General features: G+C 37.2%; 1 protein-coding gene across 7 annotated transcripts in view; it reads left to right on the top strand.

Moving 5' to 3' along the window:
- Positions 1-14,084, top strand: part of SESTD1 (SEC14 and spectrin domain containing 1) — a 151,475-nt gene that overhangs the window by 20,512 nt on the left and 116,879 nt on the right. For 4 of the 7 annotated variants that reach the window (XM_042994804.1, XM_042994803.1, XM_007083894.3 and 1 more), the window contains exons 1-2: positions 6,224-6,256; positions 12,271-12,338. The exons of the other annotated variants lie outside the window; for them this stretch is intronic. The gene's annotated coding sequence lies outside the window, so the exon portion shown is untranslated. Of the gene's footprint in view, positions 1-6,223; positions 6,257-12,270; positions 12,339-14,084 lie in introns of those variants that run through there. 7 annotated transcript variants of the gene reach the window in all.

The raw sequence follows: 14,084 nt of genomic DNA, 5'->3' as shown, positions 1-14,084 counted from the left end.
TTAATGTTAGCCATTCTGACAGGTGTGAGGTGGTATCCCAACATGGTTTTGATTTGTATTTCCCTAATGATGAGTGATGTTGAGCATCTTTTTGTCTATTAGCCATCTGGATGTCTTCTTTGGAGAAGTGTCTATTCATGTCTTTTGCCCATTTCTTCACTGGATGATTTGTTTTTTGGGTGTCGAGTTTGATAAGTTCTTTATAGATTTTGGATACTAACCCTTTATCTGATATGTCATTTGCAAATATCTTCTCCCATTCTGTTGGTTGTCTTTTAGTTTTCCTGATTGTTTCCTTCTCTGTGCAGAAGCTTTTTATTTTGATGAGGTCCCAATCGTTCAATTTTGCTTTTGTTTCCCTTGCCTTCAGAGACATGTTGAGTAAGAAGTTGCTGTGGCCAGGTCAAAGAGATTTTTGCTTGCTTTCTCCTCGAGGATTGTGATGGCTTTCTGTCTTACGTTTAGGTCTTTCATCCATTTTGAGTTTATTTTTGTGTATGATGTAAGAAAGTGGTCCAGGTTCATTTTTCTGTGTGTCGTTGTCCAGTTTTCCCAGCACCACTTGCTGAAGAGAGTGTCTTTTTTCCATTGGATATTCTTTCCTCTTTGTCAAAGATTAGTTGGCCATATGTTTGTGGGTCAGGATCTATCTTGATGTGTGGTCTGTATATTTCCATGAGTATTTGGAGAGAAGTATGTATTCTGGTGTTGATTGGTGGAGTGTTCTATAAATGTTGATTAGATTCTGTTGGTTGGTAGTGTTCTTGAGGTCTGTATCCTTCTGATTTCTGTGTAGTTGGTCAATCAGATGTTCAGGGAGGGATGTTGAAATCTCCAACTATGATTGAGGATTTGTCTAACTTTTTAGTTCTTTTAGTTTTTGCTTCATATATTTTTCACTTCTGTCAGTTGACACCTGCACATTTAGGATTGCTATGTCTTCTTGATGGCTTGACCGTTTTGTCATTCTATAATATGCTTTTCTGTCTCTGGTAAATGTCTTTGCTTTGAAGTTTGCTTTGTATAATATTAATGTAGCCATTTCTGCCTTCCTTTGGTTAATGTTTACATGATGTAATTTTTCACATTCTTTTACTTCCAGCCAGCCGTTATAGTTATATTTGAAGTGAGTTTTTTGTAGACATCATGTTTTTTAATTCACTGTGCTAATGTGTTTGAATGTGTTTAGACTTTTCTATTTAATGATGTTGTAGATGTGTTAGGGCTTAAGTTTGTCATTTAATATTTTTGTTTTCTGTTTACCTTTTTCATTTTTCTGTTTTCTTTCGGTTACTTGAGCATATTTTAGAAATTCATTTTGATTTATCAGTTGTGTTTTGAACATATCTCTTTGTATACCTTTTTTGGTGTTTGCTGTAGGGTATTACAATCATACACATAACTTATTACAGCCTATTGTTCTCATCATTTTACCAGTTTTAGTGAACCATAGAAACCTTACCTCCTTCTATGTCCCTTTACCCTCCCCTGTTTATAATTGTCTAAAAATGTTTCCTGTATGTACAGTTAGAACCGTATCAGACAGTTACAACTTTTGCTTCAATGTCAAACATAATTTAGAAAACTCAAGAGGACAAGGAAAGCGTATTGTATTTACCAATGTTTTTGCTTACTGTTTTCTTTTTTCTTTCCTGATATTTTAAAATTCCTTCTTTTATTATTTCCTTTCTGTTCAGAGGTCTTATTTTAGTTGAATTTGGAGGTATGTGTATGGGTGGCGTTCACTTAGTTTTTTTTTGTTGTTTTCATCTTAGAAGGTCTTGATTTTCCTCTCATGACTGAATGATGTTTTTACTGAGTATAGGATTCTGGGTTGACAGTCTTTTCTTTCAGCACTTGAATAATATTGGCTTACTTCCTTATGGTCTTCATGGTTTCTGATGAGAAATCACTGTCATTTGAGTTGTTTTTCTCCTGTGGGTAAGGTTTTGATTTTTTTCTGAATGTTTTCTTTGTCCTTAATCTTCAGAAGTTTAATTATGTTGTGACTTGGCATAGATTTCTTTGGGTTTATCTAATTTTGGGTTCACTAAATTTCTTAAACCTGTAAGTTTATGTCTCTTGCCATATTTCTTAAGGTACTTTTTCAGTTGTCCCTTGCCCCCTTTTTGGGACTCCAGTGACACATATGTTAAGTCTTTTGTTGTTTCATGGCTCTGCAAGGATCTCTTCATTTAGTTTTCAGTCTGTTTTCTTCCTGTTTTTAATATTGGATAATTTATATTCTTTCTCTTTTAGTTCAGTGATTATTTCCTCTGTCTCTACTATTCTGCTTTGAGTCCATCTAAGCTTTTTCATTCAGTTATTGTATCTTTCAGTTCTAAAGTTTCCATCTGGTTCTTATATCTTCTATTTCTTTGCTCTCAGATTTTGTTTGTGGAGACTTTCTAGTTTTTCATTTGTTTTGGGCATGTTCATAATTGCTCGTTGAAATATTTTTATCATGGCTGCTTTAAAATCTTTGCCAGATAATTCTAACAGCTTTTCATGTGGTCTCCACTCACACAGTGGGGATGACAGGTCCTGGAGGGTGAGGACTCATTCTCAGATGAAAGTGTTGGATCCCTCCTTGGCTGTCTGTGATCCCACCTTACTTGACGGTCTTAGTGTACCTCATTACATATTCCTGAGGGTGGAAGTGTAGTCTACCCACTCAGGCTTTGTTGTCATGGGTGGGGTGGGGTCATGGTCTTTTGTATGGTGTTTAGTTACAGTAGTGCAGTTATTGTCTAAAAGTTTTCTCTGTTGCTAGACTACCCCTTCCTGGTCTTTGGCTAAAGAGAACAAGTTGGGGCCTTTTCTGGTTTGATCTGTTCGTGTTTGCAGGTAGCCAGCATTTTAGCTCCAAATGTGAGATAGATAGGTGAAGACCAAAGAAAACCCAGGGAATTCACCACTTTCATGTGTAAGCATTTTCAATTGTACTTAGTGGGAGGAATGAGGAAAAAGTACATCTACTCCCATCTTCTCAAAAGTGGAACACCCTGTCGTTCTTTAGTAGTTAGTTCTCCAGTAACAGACTAATAGTCTGTCATTCAGAGACTTTTCAGTCTGCACACAATCTTAGCTTTTCTTCCCATATCTAACTATCCCTATTTGTCTCCATCACACTGAACTTCCTCCTTTGTTCTAGACAGATTCTACACTTGTACTGTCTTTATATCATGGCCTTGATCAGTTTGTTCTGCCTGAAATACCCCAATTCTTCATCTCAAAGTATATTTCCTATCATCTTACAACTTGCAAGCTGTTAGTTGATGACTGCATCATCAACTATTTTGGAGAATTTGAAGCTAGAATTACTGTAAAATGTCAAAATAATATGTTTGTACTATAGGAGCCCCATACTCTTTCTAAAATAAGGTAATCACCATAATTTTAATTGTTAAAATATCTGCATCACCAACAAATGATAGTGGAGGACCTCCTTTTTGGTAAGTATAGATTTAAGTGTTTTCATACTGCTAGATGATTTATTTTTTTTAATTTTCATTTTTTATACTGCTAGATAACTTAAAGAGTAAATTAGTTGAATGTTCTTTAAGAACAAAATGTTGTTAGTGCTAAATGATATCTTAATATTTTATTCTGTGTTAATAATTATAGAGACCTGGCTAATGGTTTTGAATCCTAGTATCACATTATGGTCATTGGGGAGCTTTGAAACAGTTCCTATGCCAGATCCAAATCCCAGATCTTCTGATCCACTTGGCCTGGACTGGATATTTTTTAAAAGCTCTCCAAGTGATTCTAATATGTAGCCAGATTGAGAACCACTAGTTTAGAATGATGCTATCAAAAAATACAAGTGAGCACTAGTGGTTTCTGTCACTTTTAAGGTTCTGTTCTGGAATGCTTCCAGCTGTGCAGCTTTGAACTTTTGTCTTTCATAGTTTTTACCTTAGCAGACTTTTAAAAACCCTATTGTACCTTGTACAAATGACTCACTTGTGTGATTGTATTATGAAGCATTACATGAAATCTGATCTGATTTGCAAAGAGAAGACATTTTATGGGAAATGTATTTTGTAAGTAACTTAAAATTTCCAAGTCTATTTTAATTCTCTCTTGATCTTATTTTTTATAATATGGTTGTAAGAACACTGCGGATTATATGGCATTCTATTGTATAGTCCATTTAAACTAGGGTTTTGTTAAATTATAGTATTAATCTTTGAGTATTTACTTTTTGTTAAGCACTGAGAGAGAACATAATAAAATATAGTACTTTAGCTAGGTGTAAAAAAGGAATTTACTATTAGAGCAGAGAAATCAGACATTGGCAGTGATTAGTAAATATGGCACTCTTGAATGTCCTATGATAAAATTGGTAGACATTTGGCATCTAAGTAGTTGTGTATTTAACTTAAGAGGTTGACAGGACTTTAAGTTTCAATAAGAAAAGCAGTTAGGGCTAAAGGGAAAAGGCAAGTTAGAGAAAGAGGAAAGTAAAAAGAGGTCAATTAATAGAGAACATTAGAGAAAAAAATAGGATCAAAGCAAGAATTCAATTAACTCTGGTGACAACAAAGCCTTTCCTCTGAGGAAGAAGAAATTAGGTGCTCCATTTCTTTATTTTAGGGACACATACTCAGTTTGCTTTGTTACCTATGACCTTTATAAAATACACAAAGAATTATAAGATGACACGGACTTTTTTCTGCAGTTAGTATTTAGTAATAAACTAGTTTTGTATAGAAACTGGCATGGCTATGAGGGAACTATTTGAAAAGAGCTGTACTTTATATTAAGAAAACTTTAATGCATGGGCGCCTGGGTGACTCAGTTAAGCGTCTGACTTTGGCCCAGGTCATCATCTCATGGCTCATCAGTTTGAGCCCTGCATTGGACTCTGTGCTGACAGTTCAGAGCCTGGAGCCTGCTTCAGATTCTGTGTCTCCTCCTTTCTCTGCCTTCCCCCACTCGTGCTCTGTCTCTCTCTCTCTCTCTCAAAAATAAATAAACTTTAAAAAAAAACTTTTTTAAAAAAAGAAAACTTTAATGCATTATAGTAAGAAAGTTATTGGATTATTGTCAAGTTACTTGTTAAATTTTCTGATTTTTTAAATGGATAGTGTATGCTATAAGTATAATGCTTTTTTTAAATATATATATATTTTTTGGAATATAAAAATTTTTATGGAATTTAATTCATGATCAAGACTTTGAAGGGAATTTCATTCATGGTCATAGAACTTTCAAGAGAAGGCATTAGTTTTCAGTACAGCAACCATTTTCTAAGGGTGTATTAGTGCCATTATACTTAACTATCGTTTCAGAATTTGTTGCCACAGTTGTAGCTCTGTCCTTCTGGTAGGCAATAAAGCTATTAAGCCCTGTGGACTCTTGTCTGTGGTGAACAGTGGTAGGGGAAGTCTTTGTGCTCCCAGACCTTGAGGGGAAATCTTGAAGTACCCTTCATGCTACTGAAAATAGGCCTTTTGCCATATAAGGTACATAGGTCTGATTATCAGGGCTTATTCTGAAAAATAATCTTTCTTTATTCTAAGGAAAATCAGTCATTTTGAAAATTCCCACTTAAAATATCTCCAGATGAATTCAGCCATTTCTCTTAAATTCATGGAGTCCCTTCTATGCTTCACACACTGTACTTGTCACTTGTAGGGAGAGGGCAGACATATAGTGGAAATTAAAACTGACACAATCCTGAATTTCTGGAGCATACGCTTTTAATGATAGATGCTAAATTTTATGCTTGGAAATATATTTAGGCTATGATAGAAACATGTAGGAGGGGCCAGGTAAGTGAGGGTCAGATCATGCTTGGTCCCCAAAATGCTAAGACAAAGTGATCATCAGAAAAACCAGAAGGACAAGGTATCAAAGACATCAACAGTCCTAATTTCTGTAGTTAGGATTTTGCATATTTGTATGTGACAGCATTTTTTCATGGAAGCTTTAACATGGATTATTGTCATTGATAATTTGAGGATCTCTTAAAATTAGTTTCACTTATCCCTGTAATGAGTATACTAGAAGGGGGTGCAAGTGTATCATTATAATATTTTTCTTTAAGGTTTTTCTTCTTGATGTTTATTTACTTATAGAACATGCATGCACAAGCAGGGGGAGGGGCAGAGAGAGAGGGAAAGAGAATCCCAAGCGGGTTCCACACTGTTAGCACAGAACCTGACATGGTGCTCCATTCCACAAACCGAGAGATCATGACCTGAGATGCAATCAAGAGTTGGACCTTAACCGACTGAACCCCCAGGTATCCCAAGGACCCTTATTTGTTGGGTAATTCAACAAATAAGAATAAGTTAGTCTTTTCTGTCAGTGAGTTCCCATTCACCTTAGAATGTGAGATAGTTGTACTGTGTAATAAGTATAATAAGAGAAGGTGTAAGATAAAATCATAGCATGAAGGAAGGAGAGAATAGTTACTCATCCTCACATTGAGTGTTGTGTCAGGGAAGCTTTCACAGACAAGGTGAAGCTTAAGTTTTAAAGAATAAATAGGAATTTCTGTAGACAGAAGGGGATTTCAACAGAGAAAACCGCATATGCCAGAGCACCAACAATGAAATACCATTGCAAGTTCAGAGAACTGCACTCGGTTTCTTGACGGTGAGGAGGATGTGAGGTAGAAAGAGTCAGGGGCATGATCTGGAAAAGACTTAAATCTGGCAGAAGAGTTGGCTGTGGAGGACTGTTCAAAATTTTAGAGTAGAGTAGTGAGGTGGTTAATTTTGCAAGTGTGAAAGAGGAGATTCTGGAATTGGGAATCTTTCAGACGTTATACAGTAATTGAGGCAATAGTGCTGTTGAAGAGAAGAGGATAGGGTTGGCAGGTTATATGGCCATTTGTAGAGAGGTTATAGGAAAAGAATAACTTGAAGGTCTATCCTTGGTTTTTAGCTTTGGCTTTTATTATAATGTGTATGTGGGTGCACACCTTGGGGAATGATGTAGGAAGGCTTATTATCAAATATTTAATTTTACCCAACTTTTATATTTTGAAATAACTTCAGACTTACAGAAAAATTTCAAAAATAATTCAAAGAATTCTATTTACTCTTCAACTCAGATTCCTCAAATGTTAGCTTTTTAACATGTTTGTTTATTTACTTTTGAGAGTGAGTGCACACATGTGCATGCATGTACGTGAGAGAATGGAGAAGGGGCAGAGAGAGATGGAGAATACTAAGCAGTCTCTGTGCCATCAACACAGAGCCCAACACAGGGCTTGATCTCACGACAGTAAGATCATGACATGATCTGAGCTGAAATCAAGAGTTGGAAGCCCAACCAACTGAGCCACCCCACGTTTGCTTTTTATAAAGCAGTTGAATACACAGTTTTTCTGAGCCATTTGAGAGCAATTGAAGACATTGTGTCCTTTTGTCCCTAAATAATATTCAGGTTGCATTTCCCAAAAACGAAGCCTATTTTTTTCTTTTTAATGTTAGTTTATTTTAGAGCAAGAGGGAGAGGCAGAGTGTGAGCAGGAGAGGGGTAGAGAGAGAGAGAGAGAGAGAGAGAGACAGAGAGATGTAGAATCTGAAGCAGGCTCCAGGCTCTGAGCTGTCAGCACAGAGCCCAATGTGGGGCTCGAACGCACAAGCTGTGAGATCATGACCTGAGCCGAGGTCAGACACTTAATCGACTGAGCCACCCAGATGCTCTAGGATATTTTCTTATGTAACCACAGTATAGTGATCAAATCAGGAAGTTAACATTGATACAGCATTGATTTTATTCAGATTTGCTGAATTTTAGAGGGTGCCTGGGGAGCTCAGTTGGTTGAGCATCTGACTCTTGATTTAGGCTCAGGTCATGATCCTAGGGTCGTGTGTTTGAGTTCCATGTTGTGCTGTGGCTCTGTGCTGACAGCATGGAACCTGCTTGGGATTGTTTGTCCTGTCCCTGTCTGTCTCCCTCCACCCCTCTCCTCTGCTTGCATGCTTTCTCTCTAAAAATAGATACATTTTAAAAATTCAAATTTGCTGAATTTGATAATGTCCTTTTGAGTGAATGATAAACTACCCTTCCCTCCCCCCACCCCGTGCATAGGGTCCAGTCTAGGATTGTGTATTTTCATTTGTCATACCTTTTTAATCTTCTTCTTTGGTCTGCTTTGTGTTTCACAATAGGACATTTTTTAAATATATATATATAATTTTATAAAGTTTATTTTGAGACAGAGTGTGCATGGGGGAGGGGCAGAGAGAGAGAGAGACACTATCCCAAGCAAGCTCCTTGCTGTCAGTGTAGAGACCAACATGGGGCTCAAACTCACGAACCATGAGACTGACCTGAGCTGAAACTGAGTCAGACGCTTACCCAACTGAGCCATCCAGGCGCCCCCATGAGAGGACATTTTCGAAGAATACATGTCCACTGTTTTGTAGAAATATTGTCCCTTTTTTTTTTTTAAAATTTCCTCTTGATTAAATTTAGTTTGTACACTTTTGGCCAGAATACTCCAGAAGTATATCCATATATTATATCTGGAGGCCCATGCTGTTGTTGTTCTATTACTAGTGATGTAAATTCTTATTAGTTGGTTATGGTGGCATCCTCTAGGTTTCCCCACTGTAAACTTACTTTTTTTTGCATTTGTAGTTAATAAATATCTTTAAGGGAGATACTTTGAGAATTTCTAAATATTTTATTTCTCATAACTTTTTTACCCATGAATTTCACCATACAATGATAATTCTTACCTGTATTATTCTTTGTCTGACACGTACCCATACATTTTTGAGCACTTTATATTCTGACAATAAGATGTTCCAGAGTCATCTTATATTTTCTTTACCTCGTCTTGGAATCTGCCATTTTTTTCAAGGAGTCCTGATTATTTTTAGTGGGAACAGTATTCAGAAGTCAAGGTTCAGAGGCACCTTGGTGGCTTAGTTGGTTAAGCATCCGACTTGGGCTCAGGTCATGATCTCAGAGTTTGTGAGTTTGAGTCCGCTCTCAGGCTCTGTTCTGATTGTGTGGAGCCTGCTTGGGATTCTCATGCTCTTTTCTGTCTCTGCTCCTGCCAATCTCTCACTTTCTCTCGCTATCTCTCTCAAAATAAATAAACTTAAAAAAAGAAAAAAATCAAGATCTAGGCATCTGTGCTCATTGCTCCTGAGATTTTGTTGATCTTTAGGCGTTTGTATTAGGATTCTCCAGAGAAACAAAACCAATAGGATATATGCATAAGGAGATTTATCATAAGAAATTGTCTCATGTGACTGTGGAGGCTTCAGGTCAGTCTGCATGGTAGGGTGGCAGGCTGCTGAGACTGAGGGAGAACCGATGATCCAGTTCAAAAGCTATCAGGCAGGAAGAACTGATGTTGCAGATTTCGTTTGAAGGCAGTCTGTTAGGGAATTCTCTCCCATTGGGGAAGGGTCAGTCTGTTTGTTTTATTCATGCCTTCAGGTGATTAGGTGAGGCTCACCCACAAGATGGAGGGCAGTATACTTTACCAATTAAAATGTTAATTTCATCAAAAACTCTTGTAGGAACATTCAAAATAATATTTAATTAAATATCTGGGCACTCTGTGGCCTAGTCACATTGACACATAAAATTAATCAGAAAATTCTCAGTGGACAGAGCTATGTAACATATACACATACCTCTATATCTAAATGTTTTAAAGTTTTCTGAGTATATATTAATGTTTCCTATTCCAGCTATCATTATGGGGTTCATTTTAGCCTCCTTCCCACCTTCCATATTTGTAACTTCCTTTGACAGTGAGAAGTCTGGCTCTCATTATTCAGTTTACTTACTTATTTGCTCAATCTTAGAATACACAGAAAGTAATTAAGAATTGCTAATTCTTAACACTGTAAAACCAAACAAACTCATTTATTGGAGTTCAGTATTTATTTACAGTTTTGTTTACAGCCTTAGAGTATATGGTAAAACTGTTTTGTTCAAAAGTTATTTGGGTTATTTCTCCCCTCACACTGCCCCATTTAGTGCAGTATGTTTGTCATTTGAAATGCCATTAAGATATTTCTTTCCATTTGATTTCAATTATGGGATTTATTTTCCTCTCATCCTTTTAATATTGTTATATTTCTTTGAGTATGTGAAACATTAGCATGGTTCCAAAAGTCAGAACTACACAGAATCATCTCTTTTCCTTTTCCAGCTTCCTATGCTTTGCACCCATTCTCCCCTACTTTCTGTAGGCAGTTACTCTACTTTATCACCTATTTTGTTTCTCTTTGCACAGAATGAACAGATAAATGTTTGTATTTTTTATTTTTTAATACACAAAAAGTAACCCAGTACAGACATTGTTTTGCACTAGTTTTTTCATGTAACAGTGTATACTGGATATCCATGTTATTTTATGGAGGTCCTCTTCATTCTTTTTTAGAAGAATTGTGTGGATATACTCATTCTTTTTTTAAAATTGTTTTTAATGTTTATTTCCGAGAGAGAGACAGAGCGTGAGCAGGATAGGGTCAGAGAGAAGAGGGAGACTCAGAATCTGAAGCAGGCTCCAGGCTCAGAGCTGTCAGCACAGAGCCTGATGTGGGGCTTGAACTCACAAACCAGGAGATCATGACCTGAGCTTAACCGACTGAGCCCCCCAGGTGCCCCACTCATTCTTTATTAAACTTCTCAATTTCTCTGGACATGCAGGTTGTTTGCAGTTGTATTTTCCAATTTGTATGTACTATAATGAATAATCTTGTGTAACGTGTATGGGTTCCTGGGTAGCTCAAACGTTCAAGCATCTCGATTTCAGCTCGGGTCATGATCTTGCAGGTCATGGGTTCCAGTCCTGTGCTGGGATCTGTGCTGAGAGCACAGAGCCTGCTTATAATTCTGTCCCTCTCTCTCCTCCTCTTACCATGCACACTCTCTCTCCCTTTCTCAAAATAAATACATAAACTTAAAAAAAAAAATAAAGTTTTTTGATAGCCTTGTACTAGAAGGACGGGTTGGTCAGAAATAATATCCTTGGTTCACACATTCCATGTTTCCGGTGTGGTCTTGCAGTATATATTGTTTTTGAGAAGTCTGTTACCAGCCTTATTTTCTTTGTCCTAAGTTATGTGATCCTTTTGCTTGGAATCCCTGGTTTTATTTTTCCTTTTATTTTTAAAGTCTAATAGTTTTACTGGGATTTGTCTTAGAGTTTATTATAGTAGGTCAGTTTTCCCTGCCATCTAGTGGATCCTTTTCGTATGTAAAATTGGGTCTTGTTTCTGAAGTTTTTTTGGATTATAGTTTTAAACATCAGTTCCATTCTAACGTTTTGGTTTTTTTTTTTTCCTTCAGGGGCTTCATGTATGCACAATTATATCTTATTTGTCTTCCATTTCAAAACTTTCTATTTTTACTTCATTGTCTCATTTTTATTCTTTTGCTTTCAGTCAGTGTATTTCATTAAATTTTTACCTGATTTGGGGGCACCTGTGTGCCTCAGTCAGTCAGGCCCTGTACTGATAGCACAGAGCCTGCTTTGGATTCTCTCCCTCTTCTCAAAATAAATAAACTTAAACAAGAAATTTTTTATTTGAATTTATTGTTGAGCACCTTGTAATTTCATCTTCAGTTCTGATGTGATTTTTTTCTTCTATTTCTTACCTGGGTTTAGTCATCTCTTTTTTCATTTTATTTTGCTTTTGTCCATTTTTTTTGTTTGGTTTTTTTTTTGGTTCCAACTGCCTGTTTAAAGACATAACAATTCAGTTTGGAGTGTTTATTAAAAGTTTTCTGCTTTGTTGTTTTTTGGGGGGTACTTTCCATCAGCTTAATTGTTCTGATTTTATATTTACAGTAGTTTCACGTAGATGAAGATTGCTTATACCTCTGCATTTCTATGAGCAAGGCTGATGTTTTAGGGGGGTTTTATAAGAATGCTAATTCAAGATACCCTCTGTCACTGTAGTAAAATATGGTTTGTTAGATGTCTTTATAAAATAATTCTTGTAGGAGAGAGGGTTATGTGTCTCTCAGTTTGCCTCAGTGGTAGATATGTGGCGATTGCTGGGAGGTGGGAGAATCGGTCCTAGGAAAGGGTTCTGGATGGGTGATACAGGGGTCCCTGTAAGCACTGAAGCTAATGTAATGAGCTTAAGCTAAAGGGGAGATTCTGGCATATCACCCTACACAGAACTGTAGCTAGGTCCTCTTGAGGTAAGAAGTAAAGCAACTTGTTGAAGGTCACAGCTCACAAGGGACATAGTTCGGATATGTCCCTTGTCAGTCTGACTCTAGTCTTAATCATGACACCCTGCTGCCTCTGCTTGTTTTCAGGAGCTCCACAAGCGGTATTGAAGTCATTAAAAACAGGAAGTGCTGCTTTGATGCCGCCTATTTTAATGGTATGCTTTGTATTAGAAGCCCTGGTCACTTCAAGAAAGCCCTTTTAAACTTAAATCATTTTTTAACAACTTTCTTTCTTTCTTTCTTTCTTTCTTTCTTTCTTTCTTTCTTTCTTTCTTTCTTTCTAAGATATTTTATTTTATTTTAAATGTTTACTTTTGAGAGAGTGAGAGCAGGGGAAGGGCAGAAAGGGGGGTGGGCAGAGGATTTGAAGCAGGCTGTGTGCTGACAGCAAAGAGGCTGATGTGGGACTGGAACTCACAAACTATGAGATGATGACCTGAGTGAAGTCGATGCTTAACCGATTGAGCCACCCAGGCACCCCACCATCATTTCTCATTTAAAAAATTTCAGTGTTTGCACGTTGTGTGTTACTACGAAAAATGTTCGTAATTGCTGTTGCCGTAAACCTCACATCTAGAGCACAGTATTAATTAGTTGATGGCAGAAGTTATATTGCCTCAATTATTAGAAATACTTGCTAGCAAAAACTTTTTTTTTTTTTTTTTTTCGAATGTGTAGAGGAATCCCAGAGTTTCCTTTATGGTTCTTTTGTGATTTTTCCAGATCAGATAATCAGCCAGTGATAGATGGGTGCTAGATTCAGGAGCCGTCTAAATAGCACAAGAGGGGTGCCTGGCTCAGTTGGTTAAGCATCTGGCTCTTGATTTTGGCTCAGGTCCTGAACTCACGGTTCGTGGGTTCCAGCCCTGTGTTGTGCTCTGGGCTGAGAGGGTGGAACCTTCTTGGGATTCCGTGCACCCCCCCCCCCCCCCCGCCCTTTCCCTGCTCCCCCCCCCCAATAAATAAATAAGAACTTTTTCTAAAATTTTTTTTTTAACGTATATTTATTATTGAGAGACAGAGAGACACAGCATGAGCAGGGGAGGGGCAGAGAGAGGAGGAGACACAGAATCCGAAGCAGGCTCCAGGCTCTGAGCCGCCAGCACAGAGTCCAACGTGGGGCTCGAACTCACAAACTGTGAGATCATGACCTGAGCCAAAGTCAACGCTTAACCAACTGAGCCACCCAGGCGCCCCAATAAATAAAAACTTTTGAAAAAATAAATATTGCAGGAAAGAACTACTAACTGGAAAGTATTGATAGATACTAAAGTGAGAAAGTGAGGTGGAAGAGGGGATGATGGTGAATACTGTAATAAAAGTGATGATAGAATTTCAGAAAATGGAAAAATGTTCATATTATATACAGTGGCTTTTTCCAAATGTTCATGAAAACTCACTTAGGCTGTAAGGATAGTAAAGTTAAATAAGCCACTTCTAAAAGCCAGAGGTTATACAGTGGGTTGTAGCATAAAGCAGGCTTTATACAGTGCTTCTTTTCATTCATGATCTTGATGGGCCAGGTCCCAAGATGTTTCAGTAAAGGTTCCTGAACTATGTAATTTAATATTCTGCTCAAAGTAAATGCATGCTCTATTCATAGTGCTTTGTCAAGTTAAAATTATTTAAGCTTGTTTTCTCCTGTTTCCTAATTGTTGTGCCCAGTGACTCTGAAATGAGAAAACTGTGATGGGATCATAAGAAGGGAGTTAATTCAGCAAATAATGTGCATTGGTCATGTGCCAGATATTGTCCTGGACAGACGCACGCATTCATTCAAACACATTCAGATCTAACACCTACTTTTGATTTCAGACATAACCTTTTTGGTTCTATTGACTATAGCTAAAATAAATTGTTACTAAATTTGGAACTGTGCTCTTAAGTGTTGAAACGTGTGA

The sequence above is a fragment of the Panthera tigris genome, chromosome C1 (assembly GCF_018350195.1).
Source record: "Panthera tigris isolate Pti1 chromosome C1, P.tigris_Pti1_mat1.1, whole genome shotgun sequence".
NCBI lineage: Eukaryota > Metazoa > Chordata > Mammalia > Carnivora > Felidae > Panthera > Panthera tigris.
Note: the sequence above shows the minus strand (reverse complement) of the source record. Positions and strands in the feature narration are given on the sequence as shown.